The sequence below is a fragment of the Kogia breviceps genome, chromosome 12 (assembly GCF_026419965.1).
Source record: "Kogia breviceps isolate mKogBre1 chromosome 12, mKogBre1 haplotype 1, whole genome shotgun sequence".
Lineage (NCBI taxonomy): Eukaryota > Metazoa > Chordata > Mammalia > Artiodactyla > Physeteridae > Kogia > Kogia breviceps.
In genome coordinates this window covers 95,098,041-95,111,227 of record NC_081321.1, presented here as the reverse complement: position 1 = coordinate 95,111,227, position 13,187 = coordinate 95,098,041, and the positions used below count along the sequence as shown (strand labels likewise).

Sequence of the window (13,187 nt, the reverse complement as noted above, 5' to 3'; positions counted from 1 at the left end):
AAAATTTTTAAAAATTCTGCCACAAGTTTGCCATCTCAATAAATCACACTTTCTTCTTTCCTATGCTCTCTTTTGGTTTTTCTCTACACACATACACAGTTCTTATATTTCAGATTTTTAAATATTTTTCTCTACTGCACATCAAATTATCAGCATTTCCCCAGTAATCATGCAGTCTTTATAACCATATGTTCTATAATTTACTAATGTAGTCACCTATAGATACAACATTTAAGCACCTAACAGCAATTTTTGCAATAAAAACAGTGCTGTGAGGAACTTGCCCTTTGAAGATTTTTTTAAATGAAGTACATTTGTCTAGTTTGGGAGAAGATTTGGATTTTTTTAAAATGTGCCTTTTCTAATTTATAGTATCAGCTTTGTAAACAGAAATCAAAGAAAAGATTAGTAACAAATTATTGCTATTAGAGTTTAATACGATGTCACTTGAAGCAAGGTAATTAACCTAGTGACCCCTAAAATGAACCTAAAATTTTATAATATTATAATAATAGGACAGGGGCAAATTACTATTTTAATAGTTGGCTCTTGGGACTTCCCTGATGGCACAGTGGTTAAGAATCCGCCTGCAAGGACTTCCCTGGTGGCGAAGTGCTTCAGAATCCACCTGCCAATGCAGGGGACACGGGTTCAATCCCTGGTCCGGGAAGATCCCACATGCCGCAGATCAGCTAAGCCCATGTGCCACAACTACTGAGCCTGTGCTCTAGAGCCGGAGAGGCACAACTACTGAGCCCGAGCGCCTAGAGCCTGTGCTCCACTACAAGAGAAGCCACTGCAGTGAGAAGCCCACGCACCACAACAAAGAGTAGCCCTCACTCACCGCAACTAGGGAAAGCCCACGCACAGCACCAAAGACCCAATGAAGAAAGAAAGAAGGAAGGAAGAAAGGAAGGGAGGGAGGGAGGAAGGAAGGAAAGGAATCTGCCTGCATCTGGGAAGAGCCCACATGCCATGAAGCAACTAAGCCCGCATGCCACAACTACTCAAGCCAGAGTGCCTAGAGACAGTGCTCCGCAACGAGAAGCCCACGCACCACAACAAAGAGTAGCCTCCACTCGCTGCAACCTGAGAAAGCCCACGTGCAGCAACGAAGACCCAATGCAGCCAAAAATAAATAAATAAATTTATTTTTTTTAAAAAGTTGGCTCCAGAATGCTTCCCAGAGAGGAAGTTTATTTTTGGGAAAATATTTTGATAAGCTCCTTAAAGGTGGAAGGTAAACCTTGAAGCCATAGATTAGAAAAGGAGAGATCTATCCATTGTCTAGCAAAGGAAATTAATGGAAATTTGGAGGTAGGGGTGGCCTGGACTACAGAGGGGAAGGGAACAGCAGTCCAGAGATGGGTAAGGAGTTGCATCCTTCAGGACAGAGCGACCCACGAGACAGTGACATGCTGCGTGCCCGGGAGTGGGGAGGCCTTAGGGGTGGACCAAATGCCTCTTAAGCAAAGAACAATCCAAACCCCAATTTAAGTTAGTGTGCTGTTGCAAGGTAATACCCCTTTGGCATCCATATCTTCAAGAAAGCCTGCTGGACTCATAATAGCCTTGACTGTGGTTTGAGGGGAAAAATCAAAGAAAGGTCTGAAAATAGGGATAATAATTCCTACCTTACAGGTTGTTATGAGAATTAAAGGAGTTAAATTTGAAAAACCTGGGGGAGGGTGTTGGCCTTCTCACATAACGTGGGATAGAGGCCTTATGTCCATTTTATTGACATTACAAGGTAAGTGATTTAGACTGATTATGTAATGTACATTTTATTAGCTTATCTTATTTCTTTATTTAGGCATATAAAATAACTTTTAAAAAATACAAGCTACACTTCAGCAATACCATGGAGTTTAGTTCCCTGACTATAATATTGTTCCCTCTCTCTTAAATGAACTCCATCAGTAGTCCTCAAACTGCAGAGTATATCAGAATCACCTGGAGGGCTCCTTTTTTTTTTTTTTTTTTTTTTTTTGGTGGTACGTGGGCCTCTCACTGTTGTGGCCTCTCTCGTTGCGGAGCACAGGCTCTAGACGCACAGGCTCAGCGGCCATGGCTCATGGGCCCAGCCGCTCCACGGCATGTGGGATCTTCCCGGACCGGGGCACGAACCCATGTCCCCTGCATCGGCAGGCGGACTCTCAACCACTGCGCCACCAGGGAAGCCCTGGAGGGCTTCTTAAAACTCAGACAGGGCTTCCCTGGTGGAGCAGTGGTTAAGAATCTATCTGCCTGCCAATGCAGGGGACATGGGTTCGAGTCCTGGTCTGGGAAGATCCCACATGCCATGGAGCAACTAAGCCTGTGCACCACAACTACTGAGCCTGAGCTCTAGAGCCCGCGAGCCACAACTAGTGAGCCCATGTGCCACAACTACTGAAGGCCGCGCGCCTAGAGCCCACGCTCCCCAACAAGAGAAGCCACTGCAATGAGAAGCCCGCGCACCGCAACAAAGAGGAGACCCCTCTCACCACAACTAGAGAAAGCCCTCGCACAGCAACAAAGACCCAATGCAGCCAAAAATTAATTAATTTTTTTTAAAAGACAGCTCTTAGAACCCAGACAGCTGGGGCCCACCCCCCAGAATTTCTGATTCTGCAGATTCTACTCTCTACCCAGCACAGAAATCCTTTTTAAATGCAACTATTTCCTTCTCCTCTTTTTTTTTATTTTTTTTAATTTTTTTGCGGTACGCGGGCCTCTCACTGCTGTGGCCTCTCCTGTTGTGGAGCATAGGCTCTGGATGCGCAGGCTCAGTGGCCATGGTGTGCAGGCTCAGCGGCCATGGCTCACGGGCCCAGCCGCTCCACGGCATGTGGGATCCTCCCGGACCGGGGCACGAACCCGCGTCCCCTGCATCGGCAGGCGGACTGTCAACCACTGCGCCACCAGGGAAGCCCCCTTCTCCTCTTCAAAACCCCTTTTCTTCCCTTTGACTTTTGGAAAAAAGTCCAAATTTGTTAACTTGACTTATAAGAGTGCATGTGCTAGTAGTCCCTATTGACCATTCCAGCCTCATCTCTCAGCCTTTGACACTCGCTCGATGCTCCAGCCATAGCACCCTTCTTTCAGACCTTAGAACCCACCACTTAGAGCATGCTGCTAAACGAAGCAATTACCACAGTATGGAAAGAAAGTCTCAAAACTTGAGCCCCACCAAAACACCACGATAAAGCAGGTACTAATCTTGTAGAACTGGCTCCCCCTCCAGTCACCCCACGCATTCTTGTTGATAACATGTTTATTATTCACTTTATTCTTAATATCCCCAGTGAAAAAGGCATCCAAATTTCTCAAACTGCCTCCTCCAAACAGGCATCAGCTAAAGAGCAAAACGACCCAGGAATCAACTCCACCTTGCGCTCCACTCCCTCCACTCCCGCTCCCACAGGCTTACAGCTGGGGCTGCTTCCCTGTCCCTGAGTCAATATTTTCTTTGTGACCAGAGACAGTGTTCCTTTAGGCAAGATTTAGGCATGACTGTGCAAGGTAGAGCACGGACTGGAAACACAGACGAGGGAAACAGGACTCTCCCCGCCAGAACTCCACAGGCTCATGTATGGCTCTCCCTCTCCTGCACAGCAGCACCAGGTAAATGAGGCTCTCCTGTGCAGGCTTCTGCACCAGGCCCATCCACTCTAGGTGTTCCTGTAAAATAATCACCCAAGGTAATCTGATCACTCCCCTAAGATTTACAGCCTGGAAGCACCTGGACTGTGATAAGGAAAGCAGAAGCAAGGTGCTGCATGGACCTTCTGTCATTCCCACCACCAGGGCTGGGGGGCAACACCCTCCTCAGAAGTAAAAGTGAAACCAACAATGGGTACCTAACCTCAGACGTTCAGGCAGCTCTGAAAAATGCAGACAAGAGTTTTTGAGGAAAATAGAGCTCCTTGAGGGCTGACTGGCAAAAAAGGGCACTGAAAAATTTATATTTAAAGCTTTATATTAACATAGGTGCTTAGGGCACTTAAAAGGAACAGATCATAAATATAGTTCACAAAGTCCCTATTCCTCATATAATTAAACCATAGAGGTCAAAAACTACCTTTAAGTCACTCATTTGGCCATACCATCTATATAATTACTGGGAATTTTTCATTTGCAGATATGAAAACACCTACCTAATAACCCTAGAGTATGGTAATCCAATCCTATGTACTTTGTGGCAGTGGTTAGATGGAGGTATTAGAAGGGAGATACAACGAAAGAAGGAAAAGTGTTTATTGAGCATTTGCCATACTTGCTAAGCACTCCCCATTTTACACTTGAGAAAACCAGGGCTCAGAGAGGTTAAGCAGCTTGCCCATATCAGTCAGTGAGTCAGAAGTGACTCCTAGGTGGTCCCTCTCTACCACACTGACTAGTACAACTGATTTGTCAATTCTCCAGCACAGTGCTCTGCGAAGACACAGAAGCCACTTGTGCGTGCATAAGAACAATGTACCCTGACCTAGGAGTGGAGCCCAGTGGGAGCCAGGCAGAGTTAAAACATGATACAAGCAACTGTATTAAGAAACATAAATTTTTGTGAAAATTCCAAATTAAATATAAATTAGGAGAGAATCTCCATAGTACAAGAGCAAATGAATTTCTCTAACAGACCTGCACCTATGTTTAGAGATCATTATCTTCTTCAGTGCTAGGCACGGGGCAAAGGCTCTTAGAACAGAGTCACGAATGATGGAGTTAGAAGGATCTTTTGAGTTCATCTCCCTCCTACTTTTTTCAAAAGAAACTGAGGCTAAAGAGGTCAAAAGACTCATTTAAAGCCGTAAAGAGAGTAGGTGACACACACAGCCAGACCAGAAGCTAAGTCTCCTATTTCCACTATCCTAACCTCAAACTGAATCAAAAACTTGGGAACAACATGGTAACAGGCAAACTGCATTACACTCAGACCAGCATCATTATCACCAGAAACTCCAGGAAAGATGTCAGAGGAGGTTGTCCTCCTGCTGTTATAAACCTGAGGGTTAGACAACAACTTTTTTTTTTTTTTGACTGCGCGGCATGAAGGATCTTAGTTCCCTGACCAGGGATCGAACCCATGCTTCCTGCACTGGAAGTGCAGTCTTAACCACTGGATCACCAGAGAAGTCCCAGGAAGTTGCTATTTTAAATTAGGTGTTCAGGGAAGGCTCAATGAGAAGGTGATGTGAAGAACATAAGGGGCAGGACTTCCCTGGTGGCGCAGTGGTTAAGTATCTGCCTGCCAATGCAGGGGACATGGGTTCGATCCCTGGTCCGGGAAGATCCCACATGCCGCGGAGCAACTAAGCCCGTGTGCCACAACTACTGAGCCTGAGCTCTAGAGCCCGCGAGCCACAACTACTGAGCCCGTGTGCCACAACTACTGAAGCCCGTGTGCCTAGAGCCCGTGCTCCGCAATGAGAAGCCTGCGCACTGCAATGAAGAGTAGCCCCCGCTCTCTGCAACTAGAGAAAGCCCGTGTGCAGCAACGAAGACCCAGCATGACCAAAAATAAATAAATAAATTTTTTAAAAAACTGTAAAAAAAAAAAAAAAAAAAAAGAATGTAAGGGGCTGGGTGAAGCAGAGGTGGGGGGCACAGACTACAGGAAACCAGGCTAGCCATACAGGGAAAGGCAGGAACAGTCTGTTTTAGAACAATCTCTAGGGCTCAGAGTCTGGAAACTTAGATTTCAATCAGAGAATCATAATTGAGGAGAACTTTACAGGTCATTTAGTACAACTACCCATCACATTATTAAACACCTTTATTACAACTCTCAGGTGACCATCTTGTCACTGTTCCTCACCCTAAGTGGGCATAATACTACTATACAGGGTGGTTGTGAAAACTGAGTTAATAGAAGTAAAATTCTTAGAACTATGCCAAGTCTATAGTAAACACCCAATAAATAAGAGCTATTATTGAGTGGTGACAGTAGTAATTATCCCAATTTTACAGATAAGCAAAATGAGGCACTGGGAAGCTATATCACTGTGTTAAGTTTTCAAAATTTAAAGTGGCAGAGCCAGAATTTGAACTTTATTGTAGGTGCTAATTACTATATCCCACTGACTTCAAAAGCAAAAAAAAAGTGGTACTTGGACTTTAATCCTATAACCTCAAGTCACACAAATTAAGGATACTTACAAATGAAACTCAAACACAAGAAGAGTGAAATGATCTGTTGTTTCATGTCTTTAGAATGTTAGCTAGAAGGCTAACTAGGTATCTAGGAAGACCAGGAATAATTGTATGGTTTTGTTAAGGAAAAAAAAAAAAATCTATTAGCCCTAATTGGAAATCAGGCCCTTCCCAAGAATAAGCCTTCTGATAACTGTACTGGTGCTTTCAATCTCATTTCTCCTGTTACTCTTACTGATAAAGGTATTTAATCATTCCAAAGAAATTAACATCCCCAAACAATCCAGAACATTAGCAGAGAAAAAAAATACATACAAAACCTACATCACAAACACTTAGAAAGCAGAGATGTGTTTATAACTGAAAAAGAGGCATAATATTGGAAGTGAAAACACAGTTAAGCAGTTAACTGTGCCTACAGAAAACAGGTGAATGTCTCTCTCCTCATTTATGAATTGTGAGCATAAATTAACAAGGAATGTTAATTCCTTGTTAATGTTCAAAAAGGGGAGGTGATTATATGTATACTATTTCAAACTATGGTGTCTTCAAAATCAGTTCATTCAGTCACATGGTGCTGCTGGGAGTCTAGCACCTTCCGGGAGTTGAACAACATCCTATGAGGTGTTCACTCCACAAACATATACTGACCAGTGCTCTAGGAGAGAGGAGTGGGGTGGTGAAAAAGATAAAGGCCCTACTTTCACAGAGCTGACACTGTAGGCAGGTATTATGAAGAAGAAATTAAGGCTCAGGTCCCAGGTCTGGCAGACTCTAAAGCCTACACTGTATATTTCAACTATATCATCTCTCACTGGCGAGATACAACTTCTAAAAGTCCACACCTAAGCATGCAGTCCTGACACCACTGTCTGGAACAACTTAGGGTTTCTCTCTGTTGGCAGTCCACTATCACCTTCTCAGTGAAGTGTTCCTCCCCCGCTCCCAAGAGCAAAGATTGCTCGGTCAGGAGTTAACATACAGTGACATGTATGAAATTCTTTTTCTCCCTCATTAGCTCCTAAACTCCCTCAGGGCCAAGAAGCACATCTCAGCCTCTTTGTAAGTCTAGAAGATGGTACCTAAGGTAGGTATTCAATCAATGGCTGAGTGGAGTTCATGAGAGCAATTTCAATAGAGTCAAGGGGTGGGGGCCAGACTGCAATGAAATAAGGAGTAAACGGAAGAGAAGGGCATAGAGTTTGCTTTTTAAGGACAAATCTAGAAAGGAAACAGATGGGAAGTGACAGCAGTTTGAAGAAGAAATGTGGCCACAGGAAAGGTGGGTTTTTTTGTTTGTTTCTTTAAGAATGAGAAAGACTTGAACATATATGTTGGTAGGGTAGTACAGTGCAGTACAAAGAGTGGGGATATCAGAATCAGAGACCTGAATTTGCATTCTGGCCCTGTCACTATGTCTATGGACAAATCACTTAACCTCTGTACTTCAACTTACACACAGATAAAATGACAATGATAAACCTGCACTTCACTGTGACGATTACAGTACTTGGCAAAGAGAAGAGATTCAGTAAGTGGTACCAATGATTATTACCGTATGTGGAAGCCTGGACTCTGGTGTGCTAACCCCTCCCGCATAGTTTGTGCTTCAGTCCAGATTTCCTGTCTCACTCCTTGTGTAATATGTGATGGCAAAGAAACAAGAGCCTTATTTCTCCTGTATGTGCCATCCTCTGTGCTATTCCACTTCCTTGTGACAGTCTGCATGAGCTCATGAATGACTGCTGTGGAAAATTACTGATGTCACCAGCTGAGGAAGAGAGACAATCTGGAGGATAAGCAGATGAAACTGATGTTAAATAATCAAATGTACCAGATTTTGAGCTCCTGCCAAAGCATTCACTGAGAACTAGGAAGAGAGAAACCAAAAACACAAACACACAGAACCTTGTTTAAGTTTCTAAGCCAACAAGGTGTCCCCAGCATCCACTCTGGGCACTGAAAAAAGATGGCGGTATGATAAAAGAGATGATTCCTGAGGTCCTTTCTCAATATTTTACCCCGACGTCAGGTTCATTTCTGTGAGGTACCTCACCGACTCTTCTGTCAACCTGATAAGTTCCCAAAGTCGCAAGATTAATATTTAAACAATTTTTGTTCACAGCCTTCTAAAGTTGATGCCATGGGTCGTGTTCACCTGTTACCTATATCTGGTCAAGAGAAACACCTCACCCCGGCCCTCTCTCCCAGATCACAAACCCCCAGGCTTAGAAAGGGATAGAAGAGGGCTAAAGTCCAGGCTAATTTAACAATTAGTGATGAAAAGGCTACAGGCACCTGGGATTATTAAAAGACAGGAAAGATGTTGACTATTATTTAGAATCAATTACCAGCTAATCATGGAGAACAGAAATAAATATGTAAAACAAAGAAGATACAACTCCATCGTTTAGAGTTCAGAGAGAAATGAAAAATACGGAAAAGAGATGAGAAGGAAAAAGAGGAGGAAATATATGTGTAACTACAAACTTAATCATAAACAATCACAAAAGCTACAAATAAACAAGTCGAAGTTGAAAATTCACTTTTTGTGAAACAGAGTCTGATTAGGAACCTGAATTTACCAAGAAAGAAGGGTAAAGAATATTCCAGACACCTTTAATTATCCCACCAAAGAGCAAGCAAAAAAGAGCCACCAACCTACCACAAATCGCATATGCAGCACAAGACTGAAAAATATGATACAGTCATTCGTCACCAAAAAGAGACTTTAAATCACCTCTCCCCCCCCCCCGCCCCATATAAAAGCATCTTGGATCGCTCATTAAACCATGTATGAGAATAATTTTCAAAATTCCAATCCTAACCACACTGAGTCCTGGCTACTACATGCCTCAGTTTCTCCAGCGTTAAAAACCCACATTACAGTGTGTTCCAAGTCTGGCCAGAATCTGAGCCTGTATTCTGACCCCAGACTTAAATCTTTAACGTAAAGTTACAAGTCACACCTGAAGAGGACTTTGCTGCTGTAAACGCATCCGAGGCAGCCGTTTTATCAAAAAAAAAACCCCCAAAACAAAAAAGGTCGCCGGCCTGAGGTGCGGCTTCTGTAAATTGCTCCCAGACGCGGGAGGGGGCCGTAATCGTCCTCGAGCCCCCAGGGCACTACAGCTCGGATGTCGGGAGCCCGCCCTTCCCGCTGGGCCGGCTGGGGGTCCCGCCCCGGGAGGCCGCCTCCCTCCCTGAGCACCGCCCGCGCCCCTCAGGCCTCGCGCCCGACCTCGAGAGCCCGGGCCTAGCCGGGACCCCAGCCCCGCGCGCCGCACGAGCGAGGGCCGGGCCGGTCGGCGACGGCGCCGCCTTGCCCCTCGGCCCGTCAGTCCGTGGGTCAGTCGGTCGGTCCATAGCCCCTCGCGTCCCCACCGGAGGGGCATGGGTGGGCGCCGGGCCCCGCAGACCCAGCGAGTCTCGGCCAACCTCTCGCTCCGCACTCACCCGCCCGGCGGAGTACGTGCACCTGCCTCCCAGCCGCGGGCTGCCGCCACCACTGTGCCAACGCTTGTCGGGCTCCAGACTCGGCCCCTGTCAGCGCTCGGCGGCGCCACTGCGCACGCGCGCCGGGAGGAGCGGGCGGCCGCGGGGGCATGCTGGGGGCTGTAGTCTTTCGGGTCCATTGGCCGAGAGCTGCAGTGGGATCTGCGCGCTTCTGGACCCCGCACACCAGCCTCCTTTCGGAGACTAGACCGCGTCCTCCGGCGGGAGTGGGGAATGGGGGGGTACTGGGGGTGGAAGTGGAGAGGCGACCTTCGAAGCACAATTTTGGCCTAGCGATGCCCACCTGGCCTCCCGTCTGCGCTGCAGCCCTAGGAGTTAGGGGAATATGGGGTGGACCAGTGGTCAGGATGGGGGATAGACGCGGCAGGGCTCTGGGAAGGAGCGGCTTACCTGATATTCATTTTCTAAACATTTAAGTGCCTTCTTTACGGGTGTACAAAACAGTCCTAGGCCAGCCTGATCCACTTTTACACAATTCACAGGCCTTGGAAGGAGCCGCAACTAGTAACAAATTGGTTGAGGTCCTACCCAAGAAATTCAATCTCCGGGCATAATGCAATGAGAGGGTGTAGTCAGAGGCCTGCATTTGAGTCTATCTACCACGCTAACATTTGGCTCACCCATAAAATGAGAATGTGAACTTGTGGTGGTCGTGAGAACTGGATGCTGTCTGAGAAAATGTTAAAGTGCGGTACAAATGAACAGTCCCTGACGGTAGCAGGGCCCATCTCCATTTGATATCCAGGTCCCAGTGGACATCAGGCTCAGGTTTTAAAAAAAAAAAGCACTTGCCATGTTTTAGAAAGGTCACCAAAAGCTATAACAGGATTACAGGAATATTTTTCTAGAAACTTCACCCTACCACATTGAGATATACCACAATTTCGTTTTACAGCTGCTTATTAACGTGAGCTCAGGTTCCCAAGGGTATTCCAAGGTGGCGATGATGTAGTGAATTAATGGGAACCACAGGTGAAGCCTACAAAACACACTAAGGCATTCTCAATCATGACCTCATTGTATCATGCTCACTTTACAAAGCACTTTCATGTTATTCACAAACACTGCTGTGGCAAAAGCAGGGCAAATTTTATCATCAGAATTTTGCAGAGAACTTGGCCAAAATATCAATAATGGGAACTAATAGTGGTTGAAGAACTGCAGATACAGAGGGTCAATTCTAAAGTTATATGTGGATTTTCAACCACACCGAAGTCAGTGCCTCTAACCCCCACGTTGTTCAAGGGTCAACTGTCCTTGGCCTGTACTCTCACAACTAGCACTATCCTAGTTACAACTTCATAAAGACATGGCAGAGGTGTAACACTGTCCCATAGTTTTAAACTTCTCAGTGCCCTAGAACCGTGTCAGTGGAAGGCTCCATCATTTGTGGATGGAAACTTTACCCGAAGCATTCATGGCTCCAGTCTCCCTCTCAACCTCATCTGTGGCCACCTGACATCACTATTTGATAGGAGCTTGTTATTTCCTAGGAAACTCCTGTGGGGATTGAGGACAAGGGTGTGGTCTGCAGTAGCTCCCAAGTATCCCTTGGAGCCCTTCCTTCCACTCCAGCTTGGGCTGGGATGTTACCTAGCCACAGTTTCTGGCCAACTGTAGATAGGAAGGCCCAATACCACCACAAATATGAACTTTCAGTACAAAATAAAGCATCAGAATCTGAAAGGGCAGATCTAACGTGGCTTTTCTAAGGCCAGAGGAACTTGTTATATGAGAAGAGGGCCTCCTGTTTTGTGCCACCCAAAAACTCATTTCTTTTTCATTTGACCTTTTGTCCAAGTGGTCACTTACAGATCACCTCATCCTCTGAAGTGCTCAAGTTGAAATCTGGGTCAGAAACCCGAATCAGTTTCTTCTTGAGTTTGGACTTTTCATGAAGGCAAATTAACACCTATACTCACCTTTTTTTTTTTTTTTTTGGCGGTACGCGGGCCTCTCACTGTTGTGGCCTTTCCCATTGCGGAGCACAGGCTCCGGACGCGCAGGCTCAGAGGCCATGGCTCACGGGCTCAGCCGCTCCGCGGCATGTGGGATCTTCCCGGACCCGGGCACGAACCTGTGTCTCCTGCATCGGCAGGCGGATTCTCAACCACTGCGCCACCAGGGAAGCCCTATACTCACCTTTTAAACTACTTCCCCCGGCAGAAATTTGGTCTTTAAGAATCTGTCTGTACAGTACACAGCACTTAATGAGGTAAAGATAAGGTCACACAAGATCCAGAATTAAAAAGCCAAATTCTGCTTTTACTTTTAGTTACGTTCAGAATTAGCTAAATTCATGAGCTAAAGTTTGTGTCCATCAGACCACATCTCTAATAAAGAACATACCTTATAAGTAATATATGTGAATTCCAGTATTTTTTAATCTTTTTTTTGTGTGTGTGTGTGTGTGTCTGCGTTGCACGGCTTGTGGGATTTTAGTTCCCCAACCAGGGATTGAACCTGGGTCCTTGGCAGTGAAAGCACAAAGTCCTAACCACTGAATCGCCAGGGAATTATGAATTCCAGTATTTTTAAAATGTTATCATGACTAAATATAATGTCTGGGCTTCCCTGGTGGCACAGTGGTTAAGAACTTGCCTGCCAACGCAGGGGACATGTGTTCGAGCCCTGGTCTGGGAAGATCCCACATGCCATGGAGCAACTAAGCCCGTGTGCCACAACTACTGAGCCTGAGCTCTAGAGCCTGCGAGCCACAACTACTGAGCCCATGCACCATAACTACTGAAGCCCATGCGCCTAGAGCCCATGCTCCACAACAAGAGAAGCAACCACAAGAAGCCCACACACTGCAACCAAGAGTACCGCCACTTGCCGCAACTAGAGAAAGCCTGCGCGCAGCAACAAAAACCCAATGCAGCCACAAATAAATAAATTTATTAATAAATAAATAAAACGTCTGTTCCAGGTGGGATCCTGGAACAGAAAAAGGTCATTAGCTAAAAACTAAGGGCTCAATTTAATAATGTATCAAATTGGTTCATTAACTGTGAAATGATACATCAGATATTAATAATAAGGGCAACCAAGTATGGTGTATATGGAAACTCTCTGTACTATATATGCAATTTTCCTATAAATCTAAAACTTTTCTAAAATTTAAATAAAAATTGCATTCAAAACTTTTAAAAATGCACAGAAGCAAAAAGAAAATATAAAACACCTAGGAATAAATCTAATTAAGGAGGTGAAAGACCTGTACTCACAAAACTATGACTCTGATGAAAGAAACTGAAGATGACACAAACAGATGGAACAATACACTGTGTTCATGGATTAGAAGAATATTGTTAAAATGACCAAACTACCCAAGGGAATTAACACATTCAATGCAATCCCTATCAAAATATCAATGACATTTTTCACAGAACTAGAACAAATAATTCTAAAATTTGTATGGAAACACAAAAGGTCCCAAATAGCCAAAACAATGTTGAAAAAAACTAAGCTGGAGGTGTACTCCCTGATTTCAAACTATACTACAAAGCTACAGTCATCAAACAGTATAGTACTGACAC

General features: G+C 45.0%; 1 protein-coding gene across 12 annotated transcripts in view; it reads right to left on the bottom strand.

The window, feature by feature from the left end:
- SGSM3 (small G protein signaling modulator 3) overlaps window positions 1-9,707 on the bottom strand; it is a 36,615-nt gene extending 26,908 nt beyond the window's left edge. For 6 of the 12 annotated variants that reach the window (XM_067010260.1, XM_067010258.1, XM_067010261.1 and 3 more), the window contains exon 1: window positions 9,589-9,692. The gene's annotated coding sequence lies outside the window, so the exon portion shown is untranslated. Of the gene's footprint in view, window positions 1-9,588 lie in introns of all 12 variants that reach the window. The other 6 variants (XM_067010257.1, XM_059081063.2, XM_059081065.2 and 3 more) reach the window with 6 other exon arrangements.
- Window positions 9,708-13,187: the final 3,480 nt, after the last annotated feature.